Below are 26,595 nucleotides of genomic sequence, written 5' to 3' on the forward strand. Positions count from 1 at the left end.
CATGCGACTGGCATAAACACATCAGATGTACAAAAATGCTAGTAAAAACTCGCCGTTAGCAGTATTTTTTTATGTGGTACAGCATCTAAAAAGTTTAGCCAATAACCAACTAGGCAGGTTCAATACTGCTGCCAGACTTTCTGATCTAACCACCTAAATTAGAGACCATCTTATTTCCACTTAATTTGGTGGGAAATTTTTTAAGGAAATTTTTCAGATAGTGTCATTTTCCTAGAGCAAAGAAAAATTAAGTAATGTTATCCTAAAAACCCTTCCCCCATGAACCATAGACCTTGCCGTTGGTGGGGAAGTTTGAGTGCCTCAGTGATACAGATGGCCATACTGTAGGTGCAACCACAATGGAGGGCTATCTGTTGAGAGGCTAGAAAAACATGTGGTTCCTGAAGAGGGGCAGCAGCCTTTTCAGTAGTTGCAGGGGCAACAGTCTGGATGATTGACTGATCTGGCCTTGTAACATTAACCAAAACGGCCTTGCTGTGCTGGTACTGTGAATGGCTGAAAGCAAGGGGAAACTACAGCCACAATTTTTCCTGAGGGCATGCAGCTTAACTGTATGGATAAATGATGATGGCATCCAATTGGGTCAAATTTTCTGGAGGTAAAATAGTCCCCCATTCGGATCTCAGGGGAGGTACTACTCAGGAAGACGTCGTTATCAGGAGAAAGAAAACTGGCATTCTACGGATTGGAGTGTGGAATGTCAGATCACTTAATCGGGCAGGTAGATTAGAAAATTTTAAAAGGGTAATGGATAGGTATAGTGGGAATTAGTGAATTTCGGTGGCAGGAGGAACAAGACTTTTGGTCAGGTGAATACAGGGTTATAAATACAAAATCAAATTGGGGTAATGCAAGAGTAGGTTTAATAATGAATAAAAAAATAGGAGTTCAGGTAAGCTACAACAAACAACATAGTGAATGCATTATTGTGGCCAAGATAGACACGAAGCCCATGCCTACTACATAAGTACAAGTCGATATACCAACTAGCTCTGCAGATAATGAAGAAATTGAAGAAATGTATGATGAGATAAAAGAAAGTATTCAGGTAGTGAAGGGAGACGAAAATTTAATAGTCGTGGGTGACTGGAATTAAAGAGTAGGAAAAGAGAGAGAAGGAAACATAGTAGGTGAATATGGATTGGGGCTAAGAAATGAAATAGGAAGCCGTCTGGTAGAATTTTGGGCAGAGCATAACTTAATCATAGCTAACACTTGGTTCAAGAATCATAAAAGATGGTTGTATACATGGAAGAATCCTGGAGATACTAAAAGGTATCAGATAGATTGTATAACGGTAAGACGGAGATTTAGGAACCAAGTTTTAAATTGTAAGATATTTCCAGGGGCAGATGTGGACTCTGAACACAATCTATTGGTTATGAAATGTAGATTAAAACTGAAGAAACTGCAAAAAGGTTGGAATTTAAGGAGATGGGACCTGCATAAAATGAAAGAACCAGAGGTTGTACAGAGTTTCAGGGAGAGCATAAGGCAACAATTGACAAGAATGGGGGAAAGAAATACAGTAGATGAAGAATGGGTAGCTTTGAGGGATGAAGTAGTGAAGGCAGCAGAGGTTCAAGTAGGTAAAAATGACGAGGGCTAGTAGAAATCCTTGGGTAACAGAAGAAATATTGAATTTAATTGATGAAAGGAGAAAATATAAAAATGCAGTAAATGAAGCAGGCAAGAAGGAATACAAACGTCTCAAAAATGAGATCGACAGGAAGTGCAAAATGGCTAAGCAGGCATGGCTAGAGAACAAATATAAGGATGTAGAGGCTTATATCACTAGGGGTAAGATAGATACTGCCTACAGGAAAATTAGAGAGACCTTTGGAGAAAAGAGAACCACTTGTATGAATATCAAGAGCTCAGATGGAAACCCAGTCCTAAGCAAAGAAGGAAAAGCAGAAAGGTGGAAGGAGTATATAGAGGGACTATACAAAGGTGACGTACTTGAGGGCAATGTTATAGAAAGGGAAGAGGAAGTAGATGAAGATGAAATGGGAGATATGATACTGCGTGAAGAATTTGATAGAGCACTGAAAGACCTAAGTTGAAACAAGGCCCCAGGAGTAGACAACATTCCATTAGAATTTCTAACAGCCATGGGAGAGCCAGTCCTGACAAAACTCTACCATCTGGTGAGCAAAATGTATGAGACAGGCGATATACCCTCAGACTTCAAGAAGAATATAATAATTCCACTCCCAAAGAAAGCAGGTGTTGACAGATGTGAAAATTACTGAACTATCTGTTTAATAAGTCATGGCTGCAAAATACTGATGTGAATTCTTTACAGACGAATGGAAAAACTGGTAGAAGCTAACCTCGGGGAAGATCAGTTTGGATTCCGTAGAAATATGGGAACACGTGAGGCAACACTGACCCTGCGACTTATCTTAAAAGAAAGATTAAGAAAAAGCAAACCCACGTTTCTAGCATTAGTAGACTTAGAGAAAGCATTTGACAATGTTGACTGGAATACCCTCTTTCAAATTCTGAATGTGGCAGGGGTAAAATACAGGGAGCGATAAGCTTTTTACAATTTGTACAGAAACCAGATGGCAGTTATAAGAGTCAAGGGACATGAAAGGGAAGCAGTGGTTGGGAAGGGAGTGAGACAGGGTTGTAGCCTCTCCCCGATGTTATTCAATCTGTATATTGTGCAAGCAGTAAAAGAAACAATAGAAAAATTTGGAGTAGGTATTAAAATCTATGGAGAAGAAATAAAAACTGAGGTTCGCCGATGACATTATAATTCTGTCAGAGACAGCAAAAGACTTGGAAGAGCAGTTGAATGGAATGGACAGTGTCTTGAAAGGAGGATATAAGATGAACATCAACAAAAGCAAAACGTGGATAATGGAGTGTAGTTGAATGAAGTCGAGCGATGCTGAAGGAATTAGATTAGGAAATGAGACACTTAAAGTAGTAAAGGAGGTTTGCTATTTGGGGAGCAAAATAACTGATGATGGTCGAAGTAGAGAGGACATAAAATGTAGACTGGCAATGACAAGGAAAGCGTTTCTGAATAAGAGAAATTTGTTAACATCGAGTATATATTTAAGTGACAGGAAGTCGTTTCTGAAAGTATTTCTATGGAGTGCAGCCATGTATGGAAGTGAAACATGGACGATAAATAGTTTGGACAAGAAGAGAGTAGAAGCTTATGAAATGTGGTGCTACAGAAGAATGCTGAAGATTAGATGGGCAGATCACATAACTAATGAGGAGGTACTGAATAGGATTGAGGAGAAGAGGAGTTTGTGGCACAACCTGACCAGAAGAAGGGATCGGTTGGTAGGACATGTTCTGAGGCATCAAGGGATCACCAATTTAGTATTGGAGGGCAGCGTGGAGGGTAAAAATCATAGAGGGAGACATAGAGATGAATACACTAAGCAGATTCAGAAGGATGTAGGCTGCAGTAGGTACTGGGAGATGAGGAAGCCTGCAAAGGAGAGAGTAGCATGGAGAGCTGCATCAAACCAGTCTCAGGACTGAAGACCAAAACAACAACAACATCCTAAAAGACAGATACATATAGACAAAGTCAGGTAAAACATAGTCCAAGAGGATATAGCTGAAAGAAAGCAAATTGTGCCAGATTTTTAATTTTTATATAAAAGCATTAATTACTTTGATTTGCATATTTAAGCAGTTTTGTTGCGTGCTTTAACACTTTTGTTACAGTTTCTAAGTGCTGTTGTAATTCTTTCAGTCACTATGGTTTGCACTGGAATATTGTCTGAAGAGCAGTTACATGCCTCACTGTGTCTTTGCTTTCCCCTTTACCCATATAGATACTTCCTAAGTTATCAGATATACCCAACTAATTATTAGCATTCTTCTGTGAGACTGTATTTCAAAAGTGTTCTATTCTTCTCTGCACTGTCAGTGTTTCCCTAGCACAAAATTCCACACTCCAAATAAATTTCTTCAGGAGATCCTGACACTTAAAATTTTGATTTTGCCACAAGTTTTTCAGAGAAACTTCTACAGCTATTGGCAGTCTGCACTTTGTTCTCTTTGCTTTGGCCATACCCACTAACCAAATAACTCTGGCAGTGCATAGACTAGATTAAGAAATAAACTCTACAGCATTGCTTGCTTTAAGTTCATTTATATTACCTTCAAATTAGTTTTTTTTTTATATTGATCTGCTAGTAGAGGGATTTAATACTGCCAGTGTTTTAACTTTCTAGGCTATTGCCAACATTATAAGCAAAATAAACTGCTTCACCATGTGCTTTAGGTTAGGATTTTCTTAAGTAAATGTTTGCTGTGGAGGTTTTGTAGGCATCAGTCCTCACTTTTCATCTATTGACTGACCAAAGATGACCACAATGTTGTAAAAATGAAAGTCTCCAAATTCTCCTATAAATTTTGCAAAAAAAAAAAAAAAAAAAAAAAAAAAAAAAAAAAAAAAAAAAAAAAAAAAAAAAAAATCATCATCAGAATGTTCATTTTTCCATTACATTATATTTTATATTTTTGCAAAACTGAAAATATCCAAAATATCTGTGTCAGTGTAATAACCATGGTAAGTTTGCCAGGCAACTGCATGAAAATTATATTCTAGGCTATAAAATTGCCTCTGCTTCATAGATTAGGGTGCCGGTATGTTGTGAGACATCAGTCCTCTATTTACTGTTGTCAGTCATCAGTAATTCAGTAGGCTTAGATTCTGTTCAAAATGTGTGCTCAGCTGATGGACTTCTTTTCAGGATCACAACAGTGAAAACTCACCAGTAACTGTATTACAAATAAATTTAAAGTGCTGTTGCAGTTTTTTTCTCCACCTATTGGTGTTGTTTAGTCAGTTTATGGATAATCCATCAAAACTTTTCAAATTGAACTGCTGATGTTACATTATCACACCAATGCCCAATGTTTGAGCAATACTCATTTCGGTATTACTAAATCATTGCTCAAACAATGGCAATATTTTTTTCATCAGTAACAGTAGTACTTGGGCATTTAAGAATTAGAACAATGAGAAATCATTAATCTCCTTTGAATTTGTTTTAACATTTGTAGTTGATGTAGAGGGTTGCTTGTTCACCAAATGCATGTCCAAACTGAGCTTCATTGTTCAGGCATTAATGATTTAAAAATTGTAGAAAATAGTTCTGAATTGTTTAGGTAATTTTTGGTGTATGTTACCTTTAAATGATAATCCAAATGTTGGAGCAAATCAGGACAGAGCAGTAAGCTCAAAAAACATTAAAAACACTGGTTTACATTTCTCTGTGTCATTAGAATACTGGATTATTGACTAACAGCTTAGTTGTTATAGTCAAAACATATGAAGTGGGAAAGGGAATGGAGGTGTATTTGAATAACCAATATACAACCTTCACTGGGTGTAGTGAGAAAACCGTACTTCAGGATATTTCCCACAGCCTAGTTCATATAACCATGTAGAAAGCCTTAGTATAGTCAAAATTCAGTGCAAGACAGGATAATAAATTTGGAACTTTGACTGCTGTTGAATGGTATGGAATCAGTATTGAGTGACCTTGTAATCCACCCACATCCTTCAGTTTACTTTGATACTGACTATGATTAAGCTTACCTAGTTATCGGAAAGGCATAGATTCCAAAGAAAACAAACTGAAATGTGAAGATTAGTTCTACACTTCTCCACAAGTGGATACTATCTTAATAAATGGAAACACTCATAATTACAAATAAATTTTGAATAGTTGAATTAGTTATTAAAGAAACTGCAGTTAAATGAAACTTCAGTTATACAAAGAAATAGGGTTGCCAGTCCTAAAATTGATGACTACTGAAACCACTTACATTTGATTAAAGTTAAGTGTACATAAAAATTAGTAATATGGGTATAGACAACAAGTCATGGCTCACAGGAAGTCATTAGAAAAATTGGAGTACATAATGAGCACTCAAGATTAAGCTCTTTGAGATCAAAACTGAATTACTGCATTGTGGCATAATTATAAGTGTATTGTTAAAGTTATCTTAACTGTTATTCCTTTTGGAAAATGAACCATTCAAAATACTTAAAATTCAGTGTTGGAAACATAGATATCAATCTATATGTGCAGACAGGACAGACAAATGAAAATTTTTACCCACACCTGCCGCTCACTACGCGGATGCACCAACCACTACACCACACTGGTGCAGTGGCTTTGCACAACTGCAGACTACCCTAGCACATGTCTCCTCAATCGACATTCCTGTTCACAACTCAGCCCACATGGTATTCCCCCCAAACTTGACCAACATTGCACAGGTTCTCCAAATGTGTTGGAATAGCATCTCAGCATTGGACAAGGTGTGAATAGAAAACTAGATTGAAGGAGTCGGGCTAAGATAGTTTGTGCAGGTCTCCAAAGACACTGTGCAAGGATGGTGTAGTGGTAGTGCATCTGCATAGTGAAGCAGTGAGGAGAAGTGGGCTCAAATCTTGGCCTCTCTACAAATTTTCATTTGCCACTTCAGTCTGTGTGCATGCATCGTAGATGTTTGAGACTTTGAAAGGTCAAGGTACCATTAGTGTAATTTGATAATGACAGCTGATGACAAATCATTAGAATACAAAGACACTGATATTCACATTTATCAAGACACATAAAAATCGTTAGTACGTTTGGCTGAGAGTTAAAGTAAACTCTTCTTCCACACTCAATATTTTTGGCAGTTATCAAATATTCCTTACAAAAGTTAGTAAAATCGATTGCAGTAAAATATTTGCATAGGGAATTTGATTAATCAACAAGAAATTGTTTCTCAACTTACATAACTGCCAGAGAGTTAGGCTAAGTTTCTCTCAAACTGAAGTTTCTGGAGCTCATGTGATTATCAGTGTTAAGGAGAACAGAATGTTGACCCTGGTTGTGGTAAGTTACATGGATCAGTAGCAACTGTAGAAGAATCATTAAGTATGTACAACTGTTTTGTCCAAAAACCTCCCCAGAGGGTAGAAAGTCTTTCACAGAACTGAGTCTGAGATGGCCCAGTATTACTGTGAAGCTCCTGGCATCATGTATTAGCTCAGCACAGTAATGTTAACTGTGGCTGCTCTTCCAGTTGTGAATTATTCTAGGCATACTTTGGCCAAACTATACTCTTAATAAATTAACATTGTTCTGTGACCCAGCAGAATTATATTGGCTCTCTCATCCACAAAGGGTTACTGCTCTAGGTCTCCATGCTGGAGGCATACTTACTGCCACCCTGTGTCACTTGCAGCTAGTTGGCATCTACAGGCTGTTCAGAAATTAAGTGCGAGGAGAACTGTAGGAACTGTTAAGTGTTGAGCTGCACTCACATTGTCCACAAGAAAAGGTGGTTAACAGTCACATAAGTTTAGAATTGCAAGGTAACAACAAAGTCAAATCTGAACGCACTGGAGCCTATACTGTTCACCTGTGCAGACATCCTCGATAGCCAGGACCACCTTAGAAAAGTGGCTGATAAGTTGGCGGTGAAAGTAGGCTATTGTCAATGGACTCATTTCCATGAAACAAAAAGGCAGTGGTACAGCTACTGTCATTTTGTTTCTCATATTTTAATGGTACTCACTATAACATAATTCTACTATTACAGGTAAGAATTTTGTGCAGACATACTTGATTTACCTTGTACTTACATTTAAACCTGTAAGTAGCTGAAAAGTAAATTAATGTGTAAGCATTGTTGATATCAGGGGAAAATGGATTGTTCCTCTACTTGGATTTTTACATTGAATTAGTGCTTGTTTCTATTTGTATGAATTGTGTAGACAATTTAGTTTTATGCTAAGAACATGACCGTTTTAATTTTCTCCCAAAGTAAGATTTACACAACAGTAAACATTGGATTATATATGCTGTTTGCAGTGAGTTGGGGGAAGAAAATTTTGTATCTTGTCCACTCATCGCAGTAATGTTACCCAAAACGTGTGATGAAGCAGCATCAACTGTTGACTTCTGGATGCTGAGTATGATGTATATTAAGGGTGGTAGGACGTCAAATAGGCTGACTTTGGCCTGAGAGTCAACATAGGACATTTTAATTTCCAGTGTCTATAATGTTACAAATAAATTAATAAAACTTTGTCAGCAACACCAGGAAGGATTCAGGATTCACACACATTGCAGTGGAAGCTCAAAAACATAACAAAATAATTTATTTCTAAAAACAAAGATGATGAGACTTACCAAACAAAAGCGCTGGCAGGTCAATAGACACACAAACAAACACAAACATACACACAAAATTCTAGCTTTCACAACCAATGGTTGCTTCGTCAGGAAAGAGGGATGGAGGGGGAAAGACGAAAGGATGTGGGTTTTAAGGGAGAGGGTAAGGAGTCATTCCAATCCCGGGAGCGGAAAGACTTACCTTAGGGGGAAAAAAGGACGGGTATACACTTGCACACACACACATATCCATCCGCACATACACAGACACAAGCAGACATTTGTAAAGGCAAAGAGTTTGGGCAGAGATGTCAGTCGAGGCGGAAGTAAAGAGGCAAAGATGTTGTTGAAAGACAGGTGAGGTATGAGCGGCAGCAACTTGAAATTAGCGGAGGTTGAGGCCTGGTGGATAACGAGAAGAGAGGATATACTGAAGGGCAAGTTCCCATCTCCAGAGTTCTGACAGGTTGGTGTTAGTGGGAAGTATCCAGATAACCCGGACGGTGTAACACTGTGCCAAGATGTGCTGGCCGTGCACCAAGGCATGTTTAGCCACAGGGTGATCCTCATTACCAACAAACACTGTCTGCCTGTGTCCATTCATGCAAATGGACAGTTTGTTGCTGGTCATTCCCACATAGAAAGCTTCACAGTGTAGGCAGGTCATTTGGTAAATCACATGGGTGCTTTCACACGTGGCTCTGCCTTTGATCGTGTACACCTTCCAGGTTACAGGAGTAGGTGGTAGTGGGAGGGTGCACGGGCCAGGTTTTACACTGGGGGCAGTTACAAGAGTAGGAGCCAGAGGGTAGGGAAGGTGGTTTGGGGATTTCATAGGGATGAACTAAGAGGTTACGAAGGTTAGGTGGATGGCGGAAAGACACTCTTGGTGGAGTGGGGAGGATTTCATGAAGGATGGATCTCATTTCAGGGCAGGATTTGAGGAAGTCGTATCCCTGCTGGAGAGCCACATTCAGAGTCTGATCCAGTCCCGGAAAGTATCCTGTCACAACTGGGGCACTTTTGTGGTTCTTCTGTGGGAGGTTCTGGGTTTCAGGGGATGAGGAAGTGGCTCTGGTTATTTGCTTCTGTACCAGGTCGGGAGGGTAGTTGCGGGATGCGAAAGCTGCTTTCAGGTTGTTGGTGTAATGGTTCAAGGATTCTGGACTGGAACAGATTCATTTGCCACGAAGGCCTAGGCTGTAGGGAAGGGACCGTTTGATGTGGAATGGGTGGCAGCTGTCATAATGGGGGTACTGTTGCTTGTTGGTGGGTTTGATGTGGACGGACGTGTGAAGCTGGCCATTGGACAGATGGAGGTCAACGTCAAGGAAAGTGGCATGGGATTTGGAGTAAGACCAGGTGAATCTGATGGAACCAAAGGAGTTGAGGTTGGAGAGGAAATTCTGGAGTTCTTCTTCACTGTGAGTCCAGATCATGAAGATGTCATCAATTAATCTGTACCAAACTTTGGGTTGGCAGGCCTGGCTAACTAAGAAGGCTTCCTCTAAACAACCCATGAATAGTTGTTGAGTGTCGTATCTCAGTTCTAAAGGTATATCTAATTTATTTGTGGACATGCATTTATATCATATGCACCGTATTCTGTGAATTTATGATCTGCATTTAACCGTGTGCAACTACATACTTGTTTCAATGTTCTGAAAACACAGCAATGGATAGGAATCTGCTAGAAATTGCTACAGCAATGATAGCAATCGCTGCACTGGAAGTGGGAAAGAAGGACAGAAGAGGCAGAAAAAGAGGTTGTTGGGCTCGACATTGGCTGCAGAGACGTGAAGAAGGGAGGGGTATATACAACATGCGATGAACAAAATGGAACCAGAGGACCCCAATGAATTCTGCAATTTTGTAGGCATGGACAAGTCATGTTATGACAAATTGTTGTCGTTCATCAGTGATAACATTTGTCACAAAGACACCGTCATGAAGGAATCAATTTCTCCTAGTCAAAGGTAGGATTGTATGTACTGCAATATACCATATTGTTAGGATTACAATTTTTGTGTGTGTACTGTCTGTATTTACTTTGTGGTGATTTCTTCAACAATACTGCAAGTGGGTTGTCATTTAGAGTCTGAGAATACCAACAAAGTTTCGTTCATTGGTAGGGTACAATCAGTGGCACTGTAAACATAACTGGAAAAGTGTATTTGAATGCATACCAGTTGCACATATTAACTTTTACTAAGACCAAATGGAATGTTTATGTGCCCTTCCACTACATCATTAAGCTGCTGAAGAGCACTTTTATGCTAAATTATTTACGGTTTACACAGAAAAATCACAGTAATCTAGCACTGTTAGTATTATTTTTGGCCACTTATTTGTAATTCAAATGCATTATATCCTGTAGCAGTTATGTTTTCCAGATTTCACCGTATTCAGGCAACTTTGCACATTGATGTATACAGCGGGATTTTGAGTGGTAATTTAGATTGCATTTGTTCTTTTAATATTTGATTACTCCTAACTGCAGTATCGTTATATAATTTGTATATATATCACTATTCATTCTGCAACCATCAATGTAAATAAGTCTTCTGGATAACCTTGTAACAGCTCAATTTGGCTTTTGAAAAGGCTTCTCTACTGAAGATGCAATAATCTCATAAATTGTTGTAAAACTAACTAAAAAATCTAATAGGCATTTTTTGTGATCTTGTATAGGCCTTTGAATGTGTAGATTATAAAATTCTGCTAGGGAGAGTAATATGGTATGGGAGTAGTGGTCTCCCCCACATACTGACAGTCATATATTAACACTGGAAAATGGAGGCTACTAAATAAAATGGGAATAAGAATAAATTGACAGTGGGAAAATATTAATATGCTGTTCTGCTAAGTTTAGTGCTTAGCTGACACCTGTTCCTGGTCTACATAAACAATTTATAAGAAACATGTGACTTCAAAATCTCTAATGTCTGCTGATGGCGCTACTGTACTGATAAAATGTCCAAACATATCAATACTAGAGTCAACCAGCAGAATAATAAAGGCCTACAACTGGTTCACAGCCACTACCTTTAACCTTAATATGAAATTACAAACATATCAAAATGACTTAACAGGTACCAGAAGTAGTGATTAATAGGGAATTCAGTTTATAAGACTCCAAATGTTAAGTTTGTGGGCATTAGACGGATAATTAACTGAGATGTTACAAGCATGGTGGATACGTAACCATTTTACAAACTGTGCAGTAACAGCGTATTAGGAAATTGCTAATTTAACATCTTGCTGAAGTTTCAAAGACCTAGGGATTCTTACATGCCAATAATAATAACGCCAAATAGTATTTAGTTTGAACTCAGTAATTCACAGCCACAATACTAAAGGTAACAGAGAGGAGTTTTACATTCTAATGTAGTAGCATCTAACAAGTTACCAGTGGACATTAAGCAGGAGACTGAAAATTTGATATATTTAAATATAAAGGAAATGAGTGTTTCTTTAGCCACTCTAAGATACTTGAATACTGGGACCCCAGAATGTGATTTCTGCATAACAGTAATGTTAGTATTAGGGTGCAACCTTACTTTGCCTGTATATAGACAGCTTATACTGGTTTGTGTGAGGTATTATACAGCAGCAGCTGAGCAATGAAGCAGTTGTCTTTCTCAAAAAAGGTGTTTTATTGTAACATACTTATATAATCTACAAATAATTACCATAACTGAGTAGATTGATGCTAGTCATCATTTTGTTGCTAGTATAGAATATAGAAGCAGCCAGCATATATTGCTTCTGCCTCTTGTACATGTCTTGAGTCATTCAGTATTGGATCTATTGAACTTGATGTGTGAATGAATAAAAATTTTTTTACAGGCTTGCTGTTACTCTCAGGTTCTTGGCAACAGGGGAAAGTTACAAGAGTTTGTCATTCTTGCACAGAATATTTGTGCCGAGTATTTCACATATTATCATGCAAGTATGCACAGCAATTCAAGATGTACTGAAAGATAAATATTTGAAGGTAAGTGTGTTCTTTAAAGCTATAGTTGAAGTATCGTCCCACCAAAACCAATATCCTCCATCATTACTGTGAAAACAATGTCATCAATATCTCACTGCTGTCACCATTCTGTAGGCTCCAACAACAGAAAGAGAGTGGCAGCTGACTGATGACATGTTTGATGAACTGTGGCAGTTCCCAAATTGCTTAGGTATGTTACTTAATCAAGGAATTTACATTTTGTGTAGTTTATTATAACTGTCTACAAATAAAATCTACTTAAACGAAATTGACAAATCATCTCTGTTGTTTTATTGACAGGTGCAATGGATGGGAAACATGTTGCGATTGCTGAACCAAGATCAGCTGACTCACTTTATTATAATTACAAAAAATTTAATAGCATTGTATTACTAGCAATCGTTGATGCTAAGTATTGGTTTTCTCTGATTGACATTGGGTGCAATGGGCGAGTAAGCGATGGAGGAGTCTTTCAGCAATGTAAAATAAGCTCTGCACTAAGGGAAAATTGGTTGCAAGTTCCACAAGAAAAAGTGCTAAAAAACAGCAACATATCTCTTCCACATGTTGTTGTGGCAGATGACGCTTTCAGACTCCAGTCATACAGCATGAAGCCCTATAAAGACTATAAAAATGAAACTCACAAAAATGTTTTCAATTACAGATTATCAAGGGCAAGACGAGTTGTTGAAAATGCCTTTGGTATTCTGAGCAACCTTTTCTGAATATTACTGACAACTGTTAAACTTGCTGTAGACAAAGTGGAATTAATTACGGAAACACTTTGCATTTTACATATTTTTTTAGATTGATGAAACAGACAGCACATATATGTCAACCAGAGACGTGGAAAACACGTAGTCTTGTACGATGGAGGAAGGGTCATGGCGTGCTGGTGCTCTGTGGGGTAGCGTACACCAGCAGAACTGCGAGGCAAGCAAAGGAAGTCTGTGAATACTGTGAATATTTTAATATGAGTGTTTCTGTCCCTTGGCAATGGAGTCAATTAAAAACTACAATTTTTGAATGGTAATGTATTTTCAAAGTAATAAACACTAAATACATACAATTCAACAATTATCATCCATTATTTGAGCTTCCATGATAAATTTCAGTATCTTATGTTTTGTGTCTCTCACAGTCATTGGATTTCGTATTCTGGACAACTCTTCAACAATGAAGTGTCCCAAAGCATCATGTGGAGATGGGTCTAATGCCTTTTGGGTTAATTTTGAGTTTAAGTTCTCCAGTACTGTATTTAGTAAGGGATTACTATCACTCTTTCTCATCTTCCGAACTTTTGGTGTAGTGGAATATGCACCAGAAACCACTGGAGTACTAGGCACCTCAAATTCAGCACTGTTGTTAACTACCACCACATCCATATTCTGTAATGAAAAATGGCATTAGTGTTCAAGAGGACTGTTTAAGTTTGTTTAATTTCATTAACGGCTACTGTTATCAATAAAAGTAACGCTGGGAGGTTAAGATTTAATCTCTGTATTTGCAAGCTGGAATGAACTTATTTGTGTAGGAGGTTATGAACATTACCTCAAGCGAGTCTTTTACTTACATCAATTGTGATATCTGGGCGTTCACTATTTGATGTACATGGTGGGCTATCGATCTAAGGGAAAAAAATGTTTCAGTATATCAATTATTACTTACTGTACAATAAAAAGGAAAAATGTTATTGACCTGACTTACATTACTACTCTCATCATAAAAAATTATGATCTCAGTCCTGTTGATTTCTATCACTGAGTTGTCAGGCGTCTTCCTAGTCCTCGGGATTTCTGTACCAGAGTTGTGAGGCACCTGTAAAATTCCCTCATTTTAGTTGTGTATTAGACCTCAGGTTGCTTTGAACATGGCTGCAGAGAGGACAAACCAGTAACTATATGACCCAATGTTGTATATAATATTTTATCAACATATAACTGAAATTGTTCCATGCAGATCTAATAATGTGACATTTAATGAAACATGACTAATGACTTACAAGGAGGCTAATCAACTGAACTGACTACATAAATACTAAAGAGTTTTATTCTGCTGTTTTTTCATTAAACATTTAATTGTAGCAAACTGGAATTCATTTCTACATTAAATGGATCACAAGGCCACATATATCAAAAGAGAATTTCCAAATTTATGAGCCTTATTGATAACACATTTGGTCACTGTGTATTGACAATATCATATATCATTATCCATCCGAACAACCACATTTATCACAAATGTTACCCAAAATTTTACTGAAATCAAGTCTTCATGCCATGAACAATTACTCAACATACTTGTGCTCTAGTTTTCTACTATCCACAGTGAGTGATGTTAAGCTGCTATCTGGTCTGGTTACACATTAATGAAGGTCTCACTAAACAAAACTCATCAAGAATAAGCTGTTTTTGTAAGCAGTCAACATGAATATTATACTGCCTAGTCCACTGAGAACTGTGAGAATTCTCTACACCATTTACAGCTAAGACATATCAAATTATTTCAAATGTTTAGTGTCCTGTGGTTAGTAAACAGTAATTGTAGGGGTGTCATATTATTGTAATTGAGGCAATTTTTTTGGAAAATAAGTAATGAGTGAAATACAGCCGAGAAGTAAAAAAATAATTATGTAAATATAATGAAGTAAATGTCATTTAAGCTGGAGACCAATTAAGTGGTTAAGTAATATGTAACTAGCCAGTGATGTGTCAAACTGCATATTCAGTAAAAGAACAACAACAAAAACTGAACACCATTGACCATCATTGTGTATTAATAGTTGAAGGGGGAAGAAATGGTATATCTGATTGCATACTTTTTGTTATTACTTTGGTCTTGCATTGGGAGAGAGCATTCATAATTTTGACTACACTTGGTACACAACATTCACTGCACCTTAATCAGTACAGTCCGCTTGAACAATGAAATAAAAGTATTACAGGGAGAGTCTGTAAAGATGTTACCAACTTTGATATATGATGGAGGGAGGTAAATGTATCATTTTTAGGTAAGAAGCCCTAGTTGAAAAACAGCAAAGCTGTAAGTCATACGCGAAAATTGTTCTCATACCTCTGACAGAGAAACTCTTGTATTGTAATCTCTTTGCTTTCTGTATTTCTTGGAGGAGGTAGTACAAACCAAATCAATAAAAAAAATCCAGTATGCATGGGCTTGAAAGTGCACACATCAAGAGCTGTATAAACACTTATTCATATTTGCTACTATGAAACATCTCTTATACTGACTAATTGATCATAGCTCCTAAGGTAAGTGTTTTAGGACCCATGTTTACCAGACAATTTTTTTCTTGTCTTGATCCATACTACTTACTCCCAAAATATGGTAAGCAAAAACCTTGCAGCAGAAAAGTGTCATAGTCAAAGGCACCAGAGTGGTTTCCACTTATAACTTCTGACTGTCATTTCTGGAAAAGGGTCCCTTACTCCAAATAGATACATCTTCTTCATTATCCCTAAATGAATGTAACATCACAGAAACAACTGGAATTAGTGCTAAGTATTTTCCTTCCAAAGAAGAAGATCCATGAGTACTTCCACATGTTTACTTTCCACACCACTTCAGAGCTAAGTGACAATGACATTGATGTTGGTGGCACTGAGTTATCCAAAACTGCTAACATTGGAGAAGACCCTGTGGACTGCCTGTCAGATTATAAGTGGGCTTTGCAGCTGAGAGACACCCCCATACTATTTAACCATAACATACCAGAATACTCTCCTACCATTGCCACCAACCCAACAGAGAACTGCCTAGTTGCTGGAGGAAAGCTCAGGGTACATTGTGTAGGTACTATCCCATGGAGTAAAATACATTATCAGACAAATTGTTTTATTCACTTTAATCCCACCACACTACCAAAGATATGTAACACTCAGGGGATACATTGAACACCCATATAGTGACTCCTATTCCTGGTAATTTGTGGCCCACAAGTCTTCACACTTGTTGGTTATGGTCGAGGTATTACATTAACATGTTGCAGGTTAAAAAGAAAGTCACATGTGGTGCATACCACACATTTTGTTTGCATTCACAAATGTCAGCTCCCCAAACTTTCAATGAAACTGACACCACATAATCTAAACCAGACCTCGGGCTATGTTACACATCAGTATGCCAACACAACCAAGAAATCGTGTAAATGGGGAGTGGGGGGTGGAGGGGAAGAAGGGAGATGAGGGGAATTAGCACTAAAACACTAACCCTTTGTCACCAATATTTCTCTGTTTCTAAAAATAATGCTAAGTATGAGTACAATGCCAGTAGAGAAATCTCTGGACAGTAATGTAGTGGAATTGCAAAGTAAACTAAATCTAGAGTATATCCAGGATCTAGGCTGGGAAGGAGGAAGGATAGCAACTGATAAGAACCTACGGCCACAATGACATACTTTCTCTGCCAAGCATTTCTATTTGCCAAACATTTCAACTCTTTAACATATATTTAACTGGTAAAGAAGCTGATCATTAAAGTAACACCATGCTCAGCATAAACCACCACACAAGAAAACACTTGTTTACAGTGCCAGTGCAGATTACACTGCTAAACTCACTGAGAAATCTACCTGTGATATAAACTACATTAAAAAAACACACGCAGTCCACTCAGTCCATAAATATATGCACTTTTATTGCACAGTGTTCAATTTTCTATTCCTGTATGGTTCATTTAAATGTACAAGCTGAGCATGAATTGTAAAGTTAGATGAAAAATACATGTTTCATTCATGAAGCATTTTAAGAAATTAATTCCGCAAAAAGTTGTGTACAAGTTCAGTGAATCTGGCAAGATATATCTGCAGCAGTTACTGCTGTTATAGATGCAATGGACAAATGCACATACTAAATAGAGCTAATGTTCTATAACTGCCAGCTATGCTACATTCACTGAACGCCTCTGGAGTTACTGCTTCAAGTAATATATTCAGTTACTCAGTAAAAGTTAACTACATTTTCCTTTACTGATAATACATGCAATTTCAGCTCTCTCTTCTTCCTACATTTAATAGCTTATCTCAAAACTATGCTCAACATTTTATTTAAAATTCACTAAAATCTTTTTCTTCATTTCAGGGCAGCACCAACAGCATTAACAAACTTAACATTGTCAATAGAAAGCACTGTTACAAACTGCTGTACATGAGAATAAAAAGTTAACTAAAAATACTTACAACACTGTTCGGAATGTTACACCGGCTTTCGCGTGGTGTAATGAAGTCTTTCAGGAAATGTAAAACATCAAACTACCAGACTCTTGGCCTGTATACAGCACTGGATGAGCCACTGCTCTCGTTCTGATATATTTTCTTCAGTTCAGCACCATAGTGAGACCACAAAGTTGAGAATTTGGCCTTGTAGTCATTGGCGGTAATGCCTTGCAAGACTTTGGCCACTTTTGTTGCTACATGTTCCAAACACTCTTTCCTTGCATTCTAGAAAAAATACAAGATTTGTCGATAATACTTCTCTACACGTTTATGTATCTACTTGCACCTATAAGTAGTATAAAGATACAAGGACCACAAAGAACGTTACAGAAGTTACAAGTTTACCTTGTTGGGGTACAGTGAATGTTCTGCATCTATTAGAACGTTTTTGCCCTGATATGCAGAAATCATGGCAGTGATGAAATTCTTTGTCCATTCCATTTTTAAAAAATAACACGAAATTATAAAATACAAATAATTTATATACATATATACTGTGACAATACCAAAATATGAGCAACATTTATTAACAATTGATGATGGATACTCACTATGAGAATTGTGCTCAAAAATGTTCTGTCTGTCTTTTGCTGTAAATCCACAACTGTAAACAAATATGGCACGCCTATGCCTTCTGTGCATGCGCAGTATTCCGCGTTCTCCGAATTGTAGAACTCCGCACTCGGCATAGAAAATATTAGATACAGGCTCCCAGGTAGGCGTTTGATACAGTTCCGCACTGTCGCCTGATAAACAAAGTAAGAGTCTACAGAATATCAGAACAGCTGTGTGGCTGTAATGAAGAGATTTAGCAAACAGAACACAGCATGTTGTTCTCAATGGAGAGACGTCTACAGACGTCTAAGTAATCTCTGGCATGCCACAGGGGAGTGTTATGGGCTCATTGCTTTTCAAAATACATATAAATGACCTAGTAGATAGTGTCAGAAGTTCCATGTGGCTTTTCGCAGATGATGCTGTAGTATACAGAGAAGTTGCAGCATTAGAAAATTGCAGCGGAATGCAGGAAGATCTGCAGCAGAAAGGCACTTGGTGCAGGGAGTGGAAACTGACCCTTAACATAGAGAAATGTAATCTATTGTGAATAGATAGAAAGAAGGATCCTTTATTGTATGATTATAAGATAGCGGAACAAACACTGGTAGCAGTTACTTCTGTAAAATATCTGGGAGTATGCGTACAGAACAATTTGAAGTGGAATGATCATATTATTTGGTAAGTGTGATAGCGTTACGGAGACGTTTAGCAAACTCGAGTGGCAGACTCTGCAAGAGAGGTGTTCTGCATCACGGTGTAGCTTGCTGTCCAGGTTTCGAGAGGGTGCATTTCTGGATGAGGTATCGAATATATTGCTTCCCCCTACTTATACCTCCCGAGGAGATCACGAATGTAAAATTAGAGAGATTCGAGGGCACACAGAGGTTTTCTGGCAGTCGTTCTTCCTGCGAACCATACACAACTGAAACAGGAAAGGGAGGTAATGACAGTGGCATGTAAAGTGCCCTCCAGCACACACCGTTTGGTGGTATGTGAATTATAAACGTAGATGCAGATGTAGGTGATCACTGACGTCACTGATCCGCTCGAGTCGTGGTTGGCTCCTGATTTACACGCAGACCCTCAAAGCACAAACTCGAATCGAGTAGTCAATTTTCAGCGGAAAGTCGTCCGTGTAAAACAGGTTTTATTAACTGTGAAGCTGCTGGTATCATGTATTAGCTCAGCATAATAATGTTAACTGTGGAATCTCTTCCAGATGTGAATTATTCTTGGCATACCTTGGCCAAACTGTACTGGTCCTTCAAAGTTCTGTTGAAGCCTCTTAATAAATTAACATTGTTCTCTGACCCAGCAGAATTGTATTGGCTCTCTCATCCACAAAGTGTTACTGCCCTAGGTCTCCATGCTGGAGGCATACTTACTGCCACCCTGTGTCACTTGCAGCTAGTTGGCATCTACAGGCTGTTCAGAAATTCCTGTGACAAATTTCAAGGACCTGTAGGGGGAGTGGATAAACAATATTTTGAATATCAACCTGTCAGGAAACATATTGTTTCTGTTCTAAGACAGCTTGAGTGAAAGGAAGTGCAACTCATGATAATTGGAAATGGTCCTGCAACCTCAATCTTCCTAAAAACTTGTCAGACCAGTTCTTGAAAGCTGTATCACTGAATGTCTGTCACGAAATGTGGTTTCAGCATGATGGGCACCACTTCATCTCAGACATGCAGTTCACACACACATCAACAGACAATATGGTATAGTGAAAAATGGATAGGCTAAGTTGGTCCAACCGCTTAGCTGACACAATTGACAGATTTAATTCCTGTGGACTATTTTGCATGGGGTCATATGTAAAGTTTTTGACTCCCGTAGAGACAGGAGGAGGAGCTACTGGCATGAGTTCTGGCTGTTGCACCAGAAACTGAAGAGACATTAGTGGGATGGAGTGTACAACATGCTTCAGAAGTACAATGTCAGTAACATTAGTGGTCACAACATTGAGTTGCTGTCATAATCCATCGGTACTGTCTTTTAAGTACATTATGCTGGGTTCTTTTTCATTTCGGAATAATGTAAACACATAATGTAAAAAGTGTTAATACAAATGTGCTAAAGTGATAAATGGATGTTTTGTTAAGTTTCCTTTTGAATTTTTATCTAATAATTATACTGCATCACACCTAATTAAATTCATCTACCAGAAACAGAAGAGCTAGACATCTGAAATGACACTATTGCACAACAGAAACAGCATGTTTCCAGACATGGGTTGCTATTCAAAATGTTACATACTCAATCCCCTCTAAAAGTTCTCAAAGTTTGTAATGGGAATTTTGATCCCCTACTCTTTCACAGTTTACTGTTCTGCAGACTCTGTATTCCATGCTCTTATGTCAAATATCTCTCCCTTCGGTCCAGACTAGAGTATAGACTTGATATAAAGAAACATCTCTGACACAGCCAATGTGTCTACTTCACAGCAAATTAAAAAAATTGTTGCTTACAAGAAATCATAATACTGAAACTAATTTCTGACAAATGAAGACATTTACATTTGTGGAAGAGTACTGAATACAAAACAGTACTGTATCAGTGTCACTGTTCTGTTGTTAACTTTAGAGGAAACTGTTTCTTCTACAGTATAAGGAAGAACACTTTGATTCCAATTTTTGTGTATAGTTTCGAAAAGAAAAATTAAGTTTTGGTGAAATATATGAGAAAGGATCTGTGGCTTTGATTTTCACTGGGTGTAGGCCAAGAGCCAAAGGTTTGGGTTGTCAATCCCCAGTCATTTTAAAAATTTTTCATTTGTTGCCCCTTTCACCTTTACCAGAGATTTATTAGTGGGGAAAATGTCCTTTTGCTCTGTGACGTGGTGTTCATATTTGGGTCACGGACAGTTTTCTGTTAATGGGTTCAATGAGGATTATGGAGTTAGCACAGTTGGCACAGAGAAGTGTAAATTGACATGGTTCAAAATTTATAGGTTTGAGTCTACCAGAAGACCTGGCATTGGACCTCATAATGGGCAACATCTACTTCACCAATGGTGAGGAGAGCTACATTGGAGTCTGCACAAAAACTGGGACAGAATGCACTGTGCTCATGAACGAGGATGTCCAGAAGCCCAGAGGAATGTCTCTTGTGACACGGAATAGGTAAGGGTGGAAGTGCTGCTCTTGCTATGTCACGTTACAGCTAGGGTGATATGTAGGTATCTCTTCAATGGATGTGAGGATACTATGAGATGTTTAGCACCTAACCTTCCTAATAAGGTACATGACACACTCTTTTAACTGCCTGTCATGATGGGCAAAAAATGCCTCCAGATCACACTATGCAAGCATCTTCATCTCTCTATATGCTACGTCCATTTGAACATACTAAACTGTATTCAAGCCTTGGTCTCTCTTTTATTATTATGCTCTTACATTTCCTTCCAGTGCCAAATTACTCTGATGCCTCAGTATGATCCTTCCATGTAATCACTTTACAAATGCTAGAAACGTAGGTTTGAAACAAATACTAACAAAGAGATAGAGGGGCTGGCCAGTACTTACCTCAGCTCAGTACAGACAATAGATACACAAAACAGAACAGAACATTTTTATCCTATCTTTTGGAACTTTGTTCCTTCGTCAGGGAGGAGAGAGGGGAAAAGAAGGGGAAGAAGGGAAAGTGGATTCAGTTACTCACAACCCAGGTTATGAAGCAACAGGAGAAAGGTAAACAGGGAGGGTAGCAAAGATGGAGGCATGGGTGTCAGAGGGAAGCCATAGATATTCTACTGTAAGTACTGTGCCAGCTTCAAACCAAAGAGGATGCATATACAAGTGAAGAGGTATATAGTAAAAGATAAACACAACTATGTAGGATGAAAAGATGTGTGAATGGCTAAAGAGGAAAGGGAAAGAGGAGAAGACTGAAGAGTAAATGGGAGTGAGGTTGGATAACGTAGGTTCAGTCCAGGGGTTTGGTGGGATGAAAGAATGTGTTGCAGTGCAAGTTCCCATCTCCGCATTTCCAAGGGACTGGTGTTGGGTGGGAGAAGCCAAATGGCATTTACAGTGTAGCAGGTTCCTAGGTCCCGAGAATTATGGTGGAGGGCATGCTCCACTACTAGGTATTGGACACCTCCTAGGCGGACAGTTTGTCTGCACCCGTTCATGCGCTCAGCCAGTTTAGTTGTCGTCATACCTATGTAAAAGGCTTGGCAGTGCAGGCATGTCAGCTGATAAATGACATGTGTTGTTTCACATGTGGCCCTGCCTTTAATTGTGTATGTTTTACCAGTAGCGAGGCTGGAGTAGTTGGTTGTGGGGGATGCATGGGGCAGGTTTTGCAGCGTGGTCGGTTACAGGGGTAGGAACCGCTGGGTAGAGAAGGTGGTGTGGGAATATTGTAGGGTTTGACAAGGATGTTACGGAGGTCAGGGGGGGGGGGGTGATGAAAGGCAATTCTGGGTTGTGTGAGGAGAATATTGTCAAGGGATGATCTCATTTCAGGGCTTGACTTGAGAAAGTCATATTCCTGGCAGAGTAATTTGTTGATGTATTCGAGGCCAGGATAATATTGGGTGACAAGGGGGTGCTTCTGTGTGGTCTGGGGATAGGAACATTCTTGTGGGATGGGGAGGAATGTATTGCTCGGGAGATATGTTTGTGGACAAGGTCTGCAGGATAGTTGCGGGAGAGGAAAGCACTGGTCAGGTTTTTGGTGTAATTGTTGAGGGATTCGTCACTGGAGCAGATACATTTGCCATGAATACCTAGGCTGTAGGGAAGGGAGTGTTTGATGTGGAATGGATGGAAGCTGTCAAAGTGAAGGCACTGTTGTTTGTTTGTCGGTTTGATGTGGACAGAGGTGTGGATGTGAGCTTCAACAAGATGAAGGTCAACATCTAGCAAGCTGGCTTGTGTTTTGGAGAATGACCAGGTGAAATTCAGATTCGAAGAGGAGTTGAGGTTATGGAGGAAATTAAGGAGTGTTTCTTCACCATGAGTCCAGACCACAAAAATGTCATCTATAAACCTATACCAGGCCAGGGAAAGCAGCTGTTGGGTCTTGAGGAAAGCCTCTTCCATGCGGCCCAAGAAGAGGTTGGCATAGGATGGAGCCATCCTGATTCCCATGGCCGTTCCCCTGATTTGTTTGTAGGTCTGGACTTCAAAAGTGAAGTAATTATGGGTGAGGATGAAGTTGGTAAGTGTGATAAGGAACTAGGTTTTTCGAAGATCTTTGGGTGGGCATTGGGAGAGGTAGTGTTCAAGGGCAGAGAGACCATGGGTATGTGGGATGTTTGTGTAAAGGGATGTAACATCTATGGTGACAAGAAAGGTTTCAGGTGGGAGGGGAGTGGGAATGGATTTGAGGCATTCGTGGAAGTGGTTTGTGTCTTTGATGTAGGATGGGAGTCTGCGGGTGATAGGTTGGAGGTGTTGGTCTACCAGAGCTGAGATACGTTCTGTTGGGCCTTTGAAGCCTGTCACAATGGGACGGTCAGGATGGTTCTCTTTGTGGATTTTGGGTAATAGGTATAAGGTAGGGGTACGTGACTCAGGTGGAGTGAGTAGGTCTATGGAGGCCGTTGTGAGGCCTTGTAAGGGACCTTCGATTTTTAGGATTTTCTGCAGCTCAGTCTGGATGGGAGGAATGGGATCCTGGGTAACAGCTTTGTAGGTTCAGGTGTTGGAGAGTTGACGCAGTCCTTCTGCCGCCTACTCCACATGGTCAAGTACCACAGCTGTGGAGCCTTTATCTGCCGGGAGGATGACAATAGAGTGGTCTGTTTTCAGCTCCTTAATGGCACGGGATTCAGCTGGGGTGATGTTAGGGGGTTGTCGGGATGTTCTTCAAAAAGGACTGGGAGGAAACACTGGATGTGAGGAATTCATGAAATGTCTGCAAGGGATGGTTTTGGGGGAAGGGAGGAGGATCCCTTTGAGAAGACAGTCAGAGCTGTTCTAGACAGGGTTCAACACTGGGTCTACTATTTGGGGGCTGTGTTTGGGTGGTCAAGTTGAGGTTCTGGGTGAATGAGAGAAGATCTTTAACCAGGGCAGTGTGGTTGAATTTAGATGTGGGGCTAAAGGTTAAGCCTTTTGATAGAACAGATATCTCTGGAGGAGAGAGGGATCTGGATGAGAGGTTTAGAACTGAATTAGGACTGGTGATATGAGGCATTTGACTGTGGTTATAGTTGAGATTTGGCCTGTGTGGGGTATGTGCTGGGATTGGGAGATTGAGTAGGGTGGCAAGGCTAGGTTTGTTGGTTATGAGGGGGGTTTGTTGCAGGTTCTGTTGTGGTTGGTGTTTGTGAGGGATAGGGAGAGGGACCCCACTTCTTAAGTGTTGCACTAGCACTGTGGATAGTTTTTTCAGGTGGTGTGTGGTATGGAATTCAAGTTTACAGCTTGCTTTTAGGATGATGTTCCTGAGTGTGTTCTCCAAGCAGGGGTCTGAGAGGTGGAGGACTTTGATGAGAGATAGGAGCCATTGGTAGTGGTGGTTAGACGAAATAGTGCAGAGATTCAGGACAAGTTGGGTAAGGGTTAAGGACTGAAGGTTCTGGAAGTCTGGGAGAGACTGGTGGAAGGAGGGATTGCACCAAGGGATGGGAACTTTTAAGGTAAGTCCTTTAGGGGTAATTCCAATGTTTAAGCAGGACCGGAGGAAAAGTATGTGGGGTTGCAGTTTGGCTACAGTGAATGCATGATTCCGGAATGAATGTAAATAATGTGATACAGGATTAGGGTACACAGTGGGTAACTGGTGGATAGGGAAATTAAATAAATAAAGTTAAAATAGTAATAATAAGAAGGAATAAAACAAGGAGGGAAGGACGAAAAAGAAAATGTGTTGGTAATGTTCAAACGTAGGTTTGGCTTTCCTTAATCTACTTTCTAAGATAAGATAATGTGTTGATAAAGAAATTTAACTCCAAGGAAAGCTTTTCTCGCTGTACACAAACTACATTTTATATCTTCTGTATTTCTGACATTGCCAGTAACTTTACTTCACCTTTCTCGTATCTGAAGCTAACCTCTCATCTCTCTAGTGTTGTACTTTTAGTCTTAAAGCCTCTTTCCAAGGAAGTATCAATCACTGTTTTTAAATACTTGCCATCTGGTGGAATTTAAGTATCATTTAAATGTTTTATTTTTCTTTTCCATATTTTAGTTTTTTTTTTTGCATGTACAGACTAAAATGTGTGGGCTACAACACTTTCCTCCTTTAAAATCGCTTCCTATCAGCTTCACTTTATGTATTTTACCTCTTAAGGATGCAGTAAGTTTCCTGTAAGTTATAAGATAACTGAAGAATTTGAATAATTTTATAGCATCAGTTGCCACAAAATAATCCTTAACTAAGAATTGGCACTCCCAGTCTGCATGTAACTTTCCTATTAATGACAAATAAAAGCTGTGGGCAATGTCATCATCATAACTGAGACAAATATTTTTCATAAAGTACTATGAGACAAGCAAAAAGTCTTGAACATATAGGAACACTGAAGTGTTGAAACATCAGATGATCAATCTGAAGCAAGTGACGATTGTGTTGGTTTCTCTGCAGATGGTAAAGACTTAATTTTGTTCTTGGGGAATGGAAAATGCAGTGGAACTTTAAATGTTGGTATACAGTCCATAAAGAATAAAACATGTAAATTTCACTTAGGATTGCCTTTGTAAAAGTGGGTTAAAGAAAGCCAATGAAACTTTAATGTTTAAGTATTAGCTAGATACAAAGACCACATTAAGTTCTTCTGTGCAATACAGCAGCTATATATGAAGGTGGAATAATTATACTGTCTATTAAATAAGACCCACAAGATACTACAGTTTAACTTAGACATCACATGTGAACCTTCCTCCGCATTCAAATTTTTTCCTGCCAAAAGGATTATTATAAGAAAATGAAATCTTAGATGGTGGTGAAAGAATGCATAAGAGCATTCAAAATGCCAAAACTACATAAGTTCTTGACGTTTCTCATTTTCATTGGCAACTCATATAGTTGGCTATTAAAAGGTCCCCTTGGGGTGGTCTGTGTGGTGTTAGCTTTGCAAAATTTCCTGTGGCATAAAGATGTCTCCTGATGAACTAAAATGACTGCTTGGTGCTGAAGTACCTCTACAATACAAATTTTTGCACTAATAGAGAATAAAAAAATCATTCAAATGGCTCTGAGCACTATAGGACTTAACTTCTGAGGTGATCAGTCCCCTAGAACTTAGAACTACTTAAACCTAACTAACCTAAGGACATCACACACATCCATGCCCGAGGCAGGATTCAAACCTGCAACCGTAGCGGTCGCGCAAATCCAGGCTGAAGCACCTAGAACCACTCGGCCACTCCGGCTAGCAATAGAGAATATCCTATATATAAAATATAAATAAAGTATAATCTTAAACATTAAATTATTGGTGCATATCTCCATTTACAGATAAGGATACAGAAAGCTTGGCACTTCTAATGCTTATGGTGAAAAGGTCCCAAATTTAGTTGAACAAAATTGTGTACTCTCACACATTTTCTGAAAGCACACATTTACCATTTGCTGAACAGATAAATGTTCCATCTTTCTTACATGTATTTAGTTCCTGTTATAAGTGAATTTGAAATAAACTATTGATACATAAGATATTTTCACCA

At 38.9% G+C, this 26,595-nt stretch overlaps 1 long non-coding RNA gene across 2 annotated transcripts in view; it reads right to left on the bottom strand.

The window, feature by feature from the left end:
• Positions 1 to 13,248: 13,248 nt before the first annotated feature.
• Positions 13,249 to 26,595, bottom strand: part of LOC126426804 (uncharacterized) — a 28,130-nt gene continuing 14,783 nt past the window's right edge. The window contains exons 1-4 of one of the 2 annotated variants that reach the window (XR_007576423.1): positions 17,378 to 17,505; positions 13,891 to 14,001; positions 13,757 to 13,810; positions 13,249 to 13,571 (exon numbers count right to left, since the gene is read on the bottom strand). This is a non-coding gene — a long non-coding RNA (uncharacterized LOC126426804). Of the gene's footprint in view, positions 13,572 to 13,756; positions 13,811 to 13,890; positions 14,002 to 17,377; positions 17,506 to 26,595 lie in introns of those variants that run through there. The other variant, XR_007576424.1, reaches the window with a different exon arrangement.

This window comes from Schistocerca serialis, chromosome 11, assembly GCF_023864345.2.
Source record: "Schistocerca serialis cubense isolate TAMUIC-IGC-003099 chromosome 11, iqSchSeri2.2, whole genome shotgun sequence".
In the NCBI taxonomy this organism is placed as follows: Eukaryota; Metazoa; Arthropoda; class Insecta; order Orthoptera; family Acrididae; genus Schistocerca; species Schistocerca serialis.